Raw genomic sequence first — 13,098 nt, 5'->3', positions numbered from 1 at the left:
TCAAAACCCTAAGCAAATATTTGTCACAATTTGAAAAAAAAGTTGGGTTCCTCTAACAGAGGAAAAAAGGGGTCTCTTTCATAATTTTATAGAAATATTTTTAAAATAAGAAATCAAAATCAGCCTAACCCAATTTGTACAAAAGGCAAAGAATGATGATGCTCTTAAAGTCCTACTCTTAAATCTGGCCCCACATCTCATGCATGGTTACACTCAAAGAAACTTTTAGTAGCTGGTTTTTAAAATTATTTTTATTGACAAATTTAGATTATTCATACAGGTGGTGGGAGTGACGTTAATAAGGTGTCAGATGTTGATTTTTATTATTACAATAACTATATCAAGCTGTACATAGTGTAAATAAATTTAATTTGTCAGACTTTTATCCTGACTTGATTATTTATTCAAAATAAAGTTAACATACGGGATTGGAAAGCACACAAAGTTGTATAACTCTTTTCCGAAGGTGAGACGCGCAGTACAATAATATCTAAAGGGCTTTCTTTAAACACCAAATGAAGAAAGATGTAAATACACATTTTTTTACTTTGATTTTTAAAAAAAACTTACAACAGACATAAGCTACAGTCTACTGTGATAAAATAATCCTGATCATTCAAGCGTAACACTTTATAACTGTAAGTGAGTACAATGGGTAAATGTCCGTGCTCGAGAGTATGACCATGTGTATATCCGTACGATTCTTGGCTTAGAAAATCCTTGTCTTTAGTCCTGAAAAAAAAATCTAAAATTTCTTCAAATTTTCTTCTTCTTTTTTAAATGCCCCGATTGGCTAAAGATAAGCGTGAACGTTCCAAAGGGACTCCAATCAGGCATGTGTCAAAACGCAGTTGTTGAGACAGTCTAAACAACTCAGAATACTAATAGCCTTCTCTGGAGACATCACTGGAGCTACTGATGACCGGCCCCATAGTGGAAGAACTAGAGTTACCACCCCTAGGGAGGACCGTCAAATCGTTTGCTCCATCTGCGATATAAATTTTTAACTGCGGTAAATAATGCTCACAATGCTCTTGGGAGGGAGATTAGCACTCGGACAGTGCGAAACCGACTGAAGCATTGTAGTTCAAAAGCACGTAGACAATAAAAAAAGGACAGAACTAAAAGATCGACACACGATCTAGAACTCCCGGTGGAATTGGGCACGACATCACTTGCGCTTTCGATTGCAAGACTGGTCCAGAGTACTCTTTAGTAATGAGTCTTAGTTTTAAAATTTGCAGACGGATGAAAACCCATGTCTGGAGGAGTCGTGGAGAGCGTTTTGCTGGCTGCTGAGTGACGGAAGTAGACAGATTTGGGGGGTCGTAGTGTAATGGTTTAGGGAGGAATTAGTGGAGGAGACTGTACAAGACTTGTAGTGAACGGTACCCTGGCAGCTCCAAGATACAGAGATGAATTTCTCTCTCCAGTAGTACTGCCTATCTACGCATCAATGTTCCTGGTTTAACATTCCATCAGGATAACACAACAACATACATGGCCAAATAACAATTTCCTGAATCAAAACAATCTGGATATTCTAGACTCGCCCTCAGAATCTCCGGATCTCTCGCCAATTGAATATGCTTGGAATGAATTAGGTAGGAGAGTAGGGATGCGCAGACCCCAGATACAGAGTCTCTTGCAATTGGCTACAGCACTAGAAGAGGAATGGAATAATATCCAGGGGCACGTAATTTGACGATATGTATCCTCTATACGTCGTAGATGTGTTTTAGTACTGAATGCAGGAGGTGGTCATACAGACTTGAAATGCAATTCAATCCCCAGAGTAGTTCAAAGAACTGTTCAAAGCCCATGTGTTTAAATTGACCTTTCTAAAAAAAAAAATGTTGTCAAACGGGTGTACCTTGTTATTATAGCTAAATATTGTTTTGATTCTATAACTTTTAATAAATTGACAACAAATTATTCCGACTATACCTTTCTTTTTTGTTCAGTATATAAAACTATACAGATGTTTACAACTTTTTATACATCAGTTTTGTTTCTAAAAGTCAATATGTTTGTTGGCAATCTATATAAGTTTAATGGCCCGGTCACGCACCAAAAAATAAATAAAACTCGGGCATGCTAGTAAAGACTTCGTACATTTAATCCAAATATCAGAGTTTAAATTAAATGACAAAAGTTAATTGCTCTCGAGGAGATTTCAAAAAATGATCAGAAACGTTCAGAGTAATGTAATATTGACTTTACAAGCCTGTATTTTAATTTTATTGACCATTAATCAAAAATTAAATGCCGATCGGTTATACATATATTTCCCTCAAACCTATAATTCAAGAAAAGCTAAGAGGACGGGAAAAAAAGATAAGCAGACTGAAGGGCGGCAAATCTATCAATTTCATATTATATATCCCTAACAAAAAATGCTATAATTAACTATAGTTTACTAGTTACCTATAGTTTACTATAGTATCAATTTTTTTACCATAGTAAATCAAAGTCTTTTTACTATGGGTTTCAGATTGTTATATTTAATGTTCTACAATTATTACATGCACATTTATTAAATAGAACTATTACTTGTATATTCACATATCATTTCTAAATTTTACATCACTGTTATCATATTTAAAAAATGTTAAGCTTTGAAATCTCAAAATAAGTTCTAGAGTAAAGTTTCATAGTAAATCAATGTATCAAAGTATTTACTATAGTAAACTATAGTTAACTATTGTTAAAAATTGTAAGTTGATTCGATACGCAATAGCATGCTCTACGGACGAGCATTTTCTAAAACGAGGCAAACTACCGACAAACAAGGTGATGAAACAAGAATATCAATAGTCATCATTTCGCAAGTTCTATGGTCGATACAATGACCTTGTCAGCAAATACAATTTACCATTAAGTCAAATGCTACTAATTGTTAGGCCATTCTTTACATACTGAATTGTCTACGGATTTTTCCATTTTTTCCGGTTTTGACAAGGAGCACACAGCGGGTGTGACCGGTAGGCAGAGGATGGTTTCTCAGATATGGTACCTGATCCATCTCTGCTGTTTTAGAGGTTCGTATTTGCTCTGCTCCTGATTTGTATTGATTGATTGGACTTCTGAGCTTGAATACTGTCTCCATATTTTCACTTTGAACCAATGCTTCTTAGCAAAAAAGAAATGGAAGTTATCTCTTTTGTATTTTTTCTCTCTATATTATTTTTCTTTATAATTAATCATTATAATGATAATTGAAGTTAATTGAAGAACTAAAATATCTCATTCATTTTAAATAAAAATGCAAATTTTTTCAAGATCCTGGATACCAATTTTTGTTTATCGTAAAATATACTTTTTGATCAGTTTTGAATTAGAAAATGCATGATAGATGCTTTTATTCATGTTTCCTAAAATACATTTCAGATCGGATTATTTCCTTATATAACATGATTAATAACTGAGGTATATACATGTATAAAGCATTTTGTGAAATCAGCGACAATTTTGTAACAATTTTTAATTTTTTAAACTACTAATTTCGGGCAAGTGGAATGAACTATCTTAATTCTCATGTAATTAATTTAACATATAGATAAAGATATTGATGAACATGCATGTTTATCATGTTTGCTTGCTTGCAAAAAAAGATTCAAGTATTCAAAAGAATAGGGAAAAAATATTGATTCGTAATAATTTACCTCAGTATGACAGTGTACACAAAATGTTGAATATTTATGTGCATTTATCATTTAAGATAATGTTCTTATTATCTTGAAATGTTTCATTGCTTCAAAACTCCCTTCTGAACGATATCATATACCAGCGATATATACTTAAGAATATTTTATTATGTATACGTACATTAATGCGCTTCAGCTTATGTACGCACTTGTTTACAAGATAAAATACAAGGTTAAAAAATAATAAATTTATTTCCAGTTATATCAAGCTTACATACAATTCATTTCAATTATATTTTTAACTAAAACATTACTGGGCTGTACAAACTGCGATGATCAGCTACGAATATTAATTCTGGTTAAGAGAGATTAAAAAAAATAACAATAAAAAATTCATAGTACACACAGTTTTCATTTAAATAATTTCTTTGATAATTAAGTCCTCAAAAACAAAAAGCCCGGTATAATTTTTTTTTTAAATCAAATAATTATAAGGTTTGTTTAAAATCAAGTTGTATATTGCAAAAAAAAAAGATTTTGAGTAATCAGTATCTTGAAATCATTTTTTTATACTATAAAATTGTTCAAATTAAAAAAAAATATGATAGTAATCGAAATTCTTTCTTTATTGTCAACAAGCCTTTATCTTTTTTATTATGTCCACACAAACAGTTGTCTCAGATGAAACTAATTTTTTTATTTCCTTTTTTCGAATCTCTGAATGTTCTAGACATTGGGTGTGCTTCTTCTATTTGCATTCTTCCGTTTGTGTTTGAACCACGAAACAAACGAGAATAAAAACTTCCTCTGGAATATTCACTCCTGCTACAATGGACATGTGATCGTCGCTTTGAGGTTGTATCGTAAACCCCTTTAGAGAAATCCTTATATGGATTCTCATCACATGCCTCATCAGGAATGGTGGCATAAACATTATCAATACTGCAGACTGTTTTTCTAGAGACCGGTCGACCGTCATTTGCTTTATTGGGTCTTGTTGTGTTGTTTCTATAGAACACAGGAGAATTGTTTTAAAGTTTTTCTTGGTAAAATATAGACATCCTCCAGATTTCATTGTCGAACTCTATATTTTTCGTTCATTCATACATTGATACAAAGGTTTCTATAATATGGAAGAATTATGATTGATTTTGATGTTTTCTTACCTTTGCTGTCTATGTCGCCTGACTGCTAGGATACCCACAATGATAATAGTCACTTCTACAACACCGACTCCTACCATCAGAATCACTGAATGGACAATGCAAGAAATGGAACGATTCTTACATAGATTTACAACAAAATCAAACAAAATAATGTATTTGAACAATTTTAAAAGGCTACCAATAATAAATGATGAAATTGTTTTTTTTTCCATTACGTGATCAGGGTTAATACTAGAAATCTTTATAAAATTAAACATCGCAAACTACATATTTATAAATAAAATACAAAGCAGAAGAAAAAGGCTTAGGGTAAGCATTTTAGCATTCTAAAAACATTGTTGTTAGTTAAGAATGTTTAATTTTCAAACCCATTTCTTGACTAAGACTAAGCGGAGTGGTTTCCGTTGACGTTCCAGTATCCAGCTTTGTGCTTGATGAAACTGGTATTTCGGAATTTATCAAGTCTGCAAGTTAAGCCAAAAACGGTTGTTAGCCTTTGTTTATCTTGATAAGGAATATTCCCGATAGTTTTACTATTAAATGTTTCAAAACTCCCGCTAAGTAGGATGACATGGAAATATCGAGTAGTCTGCTTATCTAAAATAAAATCATGTTTTTTCACTAACAAGTTTTTTTAAAATAATGTAGTATTAAGCAATGATTTGTTGCACAACCTAAAAAAAAATGTCTTGTCAAACCATCGCTCTAAGGAATGTTAGACTGATTTGTCATTTTTCCATAAAGTTAATCATAGAGGATAAGTAGACGCTTATCGAATTGTTGTACTTGAGGTCCAAGATAATCACATTTTGATAGCATTGAAGAACTCACTGTAAATTTTACTTTTGCCAGATATTCACAAATCTATTAACTCATATGTAACATTCAGATTTATATATGTCGACTCGATATATCCCATTGAAATCTAAATAAGAGACACTATAGAGTCTGACACATCTATTTCATACGTGGATGTTTTACTAAATCTAGACGATAATGATCATCTCATAACTAAACTGTATGACAAACGGGATGACTTCAGCCTTTCCATCTTCACCTTCCCTTATTTTTGCAGTTCGACGTAGATTCTAGATTAAGTCAATCTTTTTGCACTTAACTTGACAACAGAGTACTCCGTCTATCTGATTATTGCTCACAGCCGGTGTGACCGATCAACAGGGGATGCTTACCTTGTAAGCAAATATAATCTATCATTAAGTCAAATGCTGACTGCCTATTTTCATACTTATTGTTAGGCCATTATTTACACAATGAATTGTCGACGGATTTTTCCGATATTTCCCGATCATGACAAGGAGCACACAGTGGGTGTGACCGGTCGGCAGGGAATGCTCACTCCTCCATGGCACCTCATCCCACCTCTGATGTCTTAGAGGTCCGTGTTTGCTCTGCTGCTATTTTGTAATGTTTAATGGACATTTGAGCTCGAATACTGTTCTTTATCTCCATATACTTCATCACTCCTCCCAGGCACCTGGTCCGACCTCTGGTGTTTCCAGTGGTCTGTGTTTTACCCTTTTCACTACTCGTTTTGTTTATTGCATTTATATGACTGATCTTTCACTCGTCTTTATCTGATGTTTTTAGAGGTCTCTGTTTGCTCGGCTTCTGGTCTATATTGTTAAAATGGACTTCTGAGTTTGATTACTGTTCGTTATCTTCATGTTTCACTTCAACTTTTACATTTATAAATTTATAAGTGCTATAATCTTTTATGAATTTTATGAAAATAAGCAGCTCATATCTTAAAAAGACAATCATTGTTAACGTCATATCCAAACATGTCATAATACCAGCATATTGAAATAAATTTTAATAAACTTTAATTATTATATCACTTTAAAAAAATATGGTATCTAGTTCAACGTATGCTTTTCGATAAATTTTAAAACTCTTTATCTTTTTGACTAACGTACTCGTTAGAATATCACTTTATCAAAAATTTGTACATAAATATTTTTTTTCATTTCATTCTCAATCTCAATTTCTCCACAATTTTCGTCAGTTCAGAGAATTTCATTAGAAGACGATAGTTTTTACATATTATTTTATGCATTTGATAAAATTAAGATTGTAAAAAAAAATCTTTTTTTGTGTCCTCTCTGCCTCTTTCTTACCAGTAGTTTTGGAGGTTTCGACAATCTCTACTGTTGAGGGCAGTGATGGCAATGAACTGTACAGTGTTGCCGGTAGAGAACTAAAAACTTTGCTCATAATCTCTTTTGATGTTGTTGGTTGAGTAGCTTTCCAATTTGGGAAAGTCGTTTTTATTGTTTTTATTGTTGTAACTGCTATTGTTGAAGGTGTTTGTGTTGAAAATATTTTTGGACTAGTTGCTTTAATTCTAGTTTTGGATGTTTGAGGAAATGATTTTTTTGTTGATGTTGTCGTTTTTGTCTTCATCGCTGTCTTAGTCAATGGTAATGTAGTTGTTGCCAAAGTTGTCATTATTGTTGATCTTGTTGAAATCTTCGATACTGTTGTTAAATAAAACAGCGTTTTTTCCGTTTAATATAAATGAAAATAATGGCTACATTAATTATAATGCAGAATTGCACAGATGTCATATAATGACAAAATGCAGAATAAAAGCACGTTTGTTTGAAATTTTGACTACCCAAGCATAGGATGTTAATCTGTCACAATTTCAACCTAGCTGGGATTGTACAAACTGAATATAGTCTATTGAATAAGACACTATGAATGACTTGTCTAGGAACATGAGGAAGCCAAACTGACACAAGAATCAGTAATCTCTCAATTTCCAGCTTATAAGACTTGTCAAAAAACGTGTGATGGCATTTTACCAAAAAAAAAGAAACAAACAAAAACAAAAACAAAAAACAAAAACGCTCATCATTGCTTATCATCAAATATAGGCTACTTTAGATTATAAAATTTAGAAAAATATTTCACCACAGAGTTTCTGCGACATCTGTTTCATATTTGGATGTTTTACTGACTATAGACGCCAAAGGCCAACAAACAACTTAAGTGTTTGACAATCGAGATGACTTCACTTTTCTATCGTCAACTGTACTTATTTTAAGTAGTGATATTCCGCTATCACCTGCATATGATGTTTATGTCTCTCATCTTATTTGCTACTCAAGAGCATGCTCTAGGTACGATCTTTTTTTTCTTATACCGAGACAGGCTACTCACACATAAGTTGATGTAACAGGGATTTCCTCAACCTCGATTAAAGTCTGCATTTCGTAAAGTCTATAGTCGTTATAATGACCTTCTTAGCAAACTTAACCTATCATTGGGTCGTATTTTTGCTTACTTGTTTAATGTACACATTGTAAGGCCTTTGTTTTGTACTAAATTTGACGCTATCACCTGCATATGGTGTTTATGTCTCCCATCTTATTTACTACTCAAAAGCATGCTCTGGGTACGATCAATTCTTATACCGAGGCAGGCTACTTACACAAAAGTTGGGTCAACAGGGATTTCAACAATCTCGTTTAAAGTCAGCATTTCGTTACTTCTATGGTCGTTAAATTGACTTTCTTTGCAAATATAATCTATCATTGGGTCGTATTTTTGCTGACTTGTTTCATGCACACATTCTAATGCCTTTGTTTTTTGACAAAGGAATGTTCCATTTACTATATCATTACATAGGGCTCATGGCGGACGTGGCCTTACTTCCTTACTTCCCCTAGGCACCTGATCCTACCTATGGCATTTTCCGGGGATCGATTGTGTTCATGCTCTGTTCATAGAATTGAATTGTTTGTGGTTTTTATTAGTTCGATCTCTGTTCAATTTCTTCAAATTTCTAAACTTTTGATAACTCTTAAGGGAAAATGCACCAAAAACCACATGATGCGACAGGGAAAGACAGAGTTTCTTTCCTTAACACGTGAAATCTATAACCAATCAGATAACGCTTTGTATAAAATTATTACAATTAACACATTTCGCAACATAGATATCAGGCTTCATAAATTACGCAGGGCCTAATTTATGGAACGACAGGCGTTTCATAATGATTTATACGGAAAATATTTACTATGACATCACACAAAAATTGCAATACATATTACCTCAAAAAAGAAATGATTAGCGATTTTAAACTACATTAAATCTTACTATTGCATGCGGTCTTGTCGTTAATAAAACCCCCAGCAAAGTATAAACAATTCACTGGTTGGAATGACTTGTCAATGTGACGTCGTATCGTAAAATTTGACACAGTCTGTATGTAGTGCGAGTTATATTTTAAACAACGAAAAAGTACTTTATAATCAAATACATATTATTCACAGATTTGTAATTGACCATTTACGTGGATGCGATGCCCGTTTTAGGATTTCATGCCTATATTTACCGTACATTTCCTGGTCAAGTGATGCCCCCTTATATTTGTATGCAGAATCATTGGAAGCAAATAAAAGGGTCTATAAAATAAATCGATATATTGCAAGGGTATATCCTACATTGATCATGACGAGTTTACACACATAAACCCATGAATAGTTAAGATTTTAAAAATAACCACAAATCTGATAAAATATTAAAATCTTGAAAGTGATTTTTTTTCTATATTTAATGTAGCTTACCAGCAAAATATTCAACATGCGTTCTTACAAATGTAATGTTAGCAATTAAATACTACTAGTAGAATTTATTTGGAAAAGCCCTTACAATATATATTTGTTATAATCACAACACTGCCACATCATGTGACAAATCTAAATAAAACAAATCTAATCGTCCTCAGCATGCACTTTTTTGCGATACTGCATTTGTCTGATATTAGTAAAGTACTATTAAGAGTTGACCAATCTTTCTTGCAAAGAATGCATTTTTATCTAATAAAAAAATCAATGATATTTTCAGTTTCATTTCCCTTAACAGCACTGTGTTATTTCATGTTCAACGGATATGTATTGCTCAAAAAAATTATAATTAGTCAAAATAATGCATTATATTGCAGCATCACGGTGTTCAGGCTCCGCAAAAAATATTTTGATGAGAGTTCTCTCAAAGAACTACGCACGCTAACTCTCGATTCCCGCCTACATTTCACACCCATTTAATTCAATGCTTATGGCAACTTGACCATAAAATCTTTGTTGAATGCAAAGAAGAGTCCAATGGTAATTAATTAATAATTTTAACACCAGTCTTAATTCCAGCCCTTTTTATAAGGGGGTAGACGATGTTTTCTATTGAAATCAGACTTGAAAGCATCAGCATATTTTAAAATATTCTCGGATATGGATAAATGTTCTTTAAATTTTTCCTTATGTTTTACGCATATAAAATTAAACATACGTAATTGATAAAATACAAAGATGAAGTTGTAAAACCCTTCGATACTGGTGAAAAAATAAGCATTCTTGTCGTTTTTTGTCTCTAAATATATGTTCCCCCAGTGAAACACAAAAATCTTTGGTAAGAATTTGTGAAATAACAATCCATGTTACCTGTAAAAAGGAATTTTTGTTTCACGGGAGGGGGGATGTTTTAAAAATATTTTCCGTTTTCCGTTGATTTCTATAGTAAAAAACACAAGTTTTACAAAAATTATAGAGTTTTCTCTCTTTGTTTTCCCAAATAAGTAATGTTTTATGAAAATTAATATAAATATTAGGGATGGCAACGAATATTCGAACATTCGAATATTCATTCAATGAGTTGATATTCGAATATGAATTTAAGATTCGAATATTCGGTGTTTTTCAGATTTCATAAAAAAGTACTGTGATTGATAAATTTTGATTAGAACAGTGCTTGAATTATCCCTGTTTAATTTACTAGCGATCAAATTCGATCGCCTGATTTCTTCCATTACTTTCTTATCTTATAGATCTACTAAATTGCATGTATTTTGTTTTGAGTAAGGTGTTAAAGAATTGTACAATCACAATGCTTTATGTATAAAACAAAACGTACTTTTATAGTTTTTTATTTGTAAGATACGATCGGATCTGAATCGAGGACAACAAAATGAAATCTTAGAATGTCTCAAAGGCGTGAAGAGTATAAATTAATTGATCATTGAATGAATAATTAATATTGTAAAGGGCTTAATTTCAGAATAAATGTGTAAATTACTTGATTATCTCGGGTTGTACATAATCCTGAGTATTATATTCATTATCGGGAAATTAGTTAATTAACTAGGAAAAATGTCTATGGAAATATTTGTTTACATTGTATTAAAGATTATAATCATACCTCTTATTAGGCAGATAATTGTAATTTATTAGACCTATTGAAATCTGAACAGTATACCGTTACGACTATCTTGCCTTTTGTAAGACGACTCGTTCCTCAGTTGGAGCTACTATAAATACACGTTTCATTTGTTAAAATTATACTTTTCTACTTTTAAATCAATTATTTATTTCAAACATTCACAAATATCAAATGGAATTTCTTATTGTACACCTACAAAAGTTTTCATACAATTTTACTTCCAATATAAGTATTCCTACGCTAAACCTTTCCTGAGAGTAGGATGATGCATATTTAAAATAAGACAATTTTTATTAATTTTATCGAATATTCGAATATATTCGAATACTTTCATTGAATATTCGAATATGAATTATTGACAAAATTGACATCCCTAATAAATATCTATATAAATATGAAAAATAGTTCAAATGTGTTAAGTTTTGAAAATTGACTTGGAGGTAGGCGGAAGAACAATACTATCGTTCGCAGTTCTTTTGTTCTACTAAATTAATTCGTTTAACTTTTGTTTGAAGTGAAAAATCTAACTTTAATAAAAGGTAAAAATGTCATCAGATCTATCAGTCTATAATATTCTTAAATTTAAATGTTCTAATCACAAATGAATAGCATGTTGTGTCTGTTTCAAATGTTTCATTTTATTCTTGACATGGGGTCATTCATTGACTATAATCTATGCATTATTAGGTTATTTTGATACTTAAAAGGTCATTTTGCAATTATTTCTATAAATATTTAATAAAGATACATTCTCATTAAATATATAGAAATTGACAAAAATAATTAAAATACCTACCTTTAAGACGTAGACGAAAACCTTTACCCGTAAGTATGTCGAAATTTGAGTAGAGAGTGATCAGTAGTTTGTTTCCTCTTGCTGTTCGTTTTGTTGTTAATTTCCCACATCGTTTAAAGAGTACGAAGTTACTGTCCTTGATTTCCTGTATCTGGTAAAATTCGTTAAAATGCATTGAATATATATACCTTACAAGAAAAAAAATTGTTAAACAAAAACAAATTAAGAAACATGTAGACACAATACAAAGCACAGTTTTCCTTTGCTTTAAAGCCATTGATTAATCTTATCATACTTGCGGTCATTCTTCATGAATGACAGATACCAGGCTTTTTAATTTATTTACTATATACGCATATCACATTTTGTTATGTTTTAATATATTTCAAAAATTGATTTTTTTTTTTCAATTTCCTTTAATCAAAATTATTTAGAATCTCTTTATCTGTAGAAGAACCAAGATTTATGAATCCAAAAAACCTCTGTCAATTATAATGATCTAGTATGTCGGTTTTTGTTGCATGGTTTGTAATTTAGACCTTCTAACACATAGTGTTTAATTCGGAACCTTTAAGTAGTCATAACATGGAAATCCTTTTATATGGTGAACATCCAATTCTATTCCGATCTCTATCTCCTCTGTTAATTCAGGTGCTGTCACCATCCATGTATATGTTGTGTTTCTCTCGTAGTTTTTCCTTGGATATCCTGGGGACTCTATCGTTATCTCCTCAGATATTTGGAGGTTTTTATTCTCTGATATAGTTGGAACTCCGGAACAAGTGTCTTAAACATAAAATGATCAAAGTATAGTTTATGGTGCACAAAAGGGAAGTTGACATTAACAACTTTACAGAAATTTCTGGAGAATATTTAAACGTAAGCATTCTCAGCTCAATTGCACATAATAAATAAATTGTCACCTTCTAAATATTAAGTCTATATTTCTAATTCCAGTCAAGATTTGATCAGTAATATTTTGTAGAACCGAGGTAATAGGAATATTTCTTGCATTTTTTGCAAACAATCTTTTTACATTTTTCAAATATGAAAGAAAATGAAATTTCAACATCGCAAAAAATCATATAAACGTCTTTCAATACTTACTGAACCAATATGTAGCAACTATATAAAATAAATGCAAAGCATACATGTTCTCTTCTAAAATGATTTTACCATATCTATATCTATCTCTCCTTGTACAAAATATGAATTCGAAATGTCAACGAATTTATGCTGAAACTCTATT

Source organism: Saccostrea echinata, unplaced genomic scaffold (genome assembly GCF_033153115.1).
Source record: "Saccostrea echinata isolate AGI-Se365-2 ecotype Australia unplaced genomic scaffold, CSIRO_AGI_Sech_v1 ptg000002l, whole genome shotgun sequence".
In the NCBI taxonomy this organism is placed as follows: Eukaryota; Metazoa; Mollusca; class Bivalvia; order Ostreida; family Ostreidae; genus Saccostrea; species Saccostrea echinata.
Note: the sequence above shows the minus strand (reverse complement) of the source record.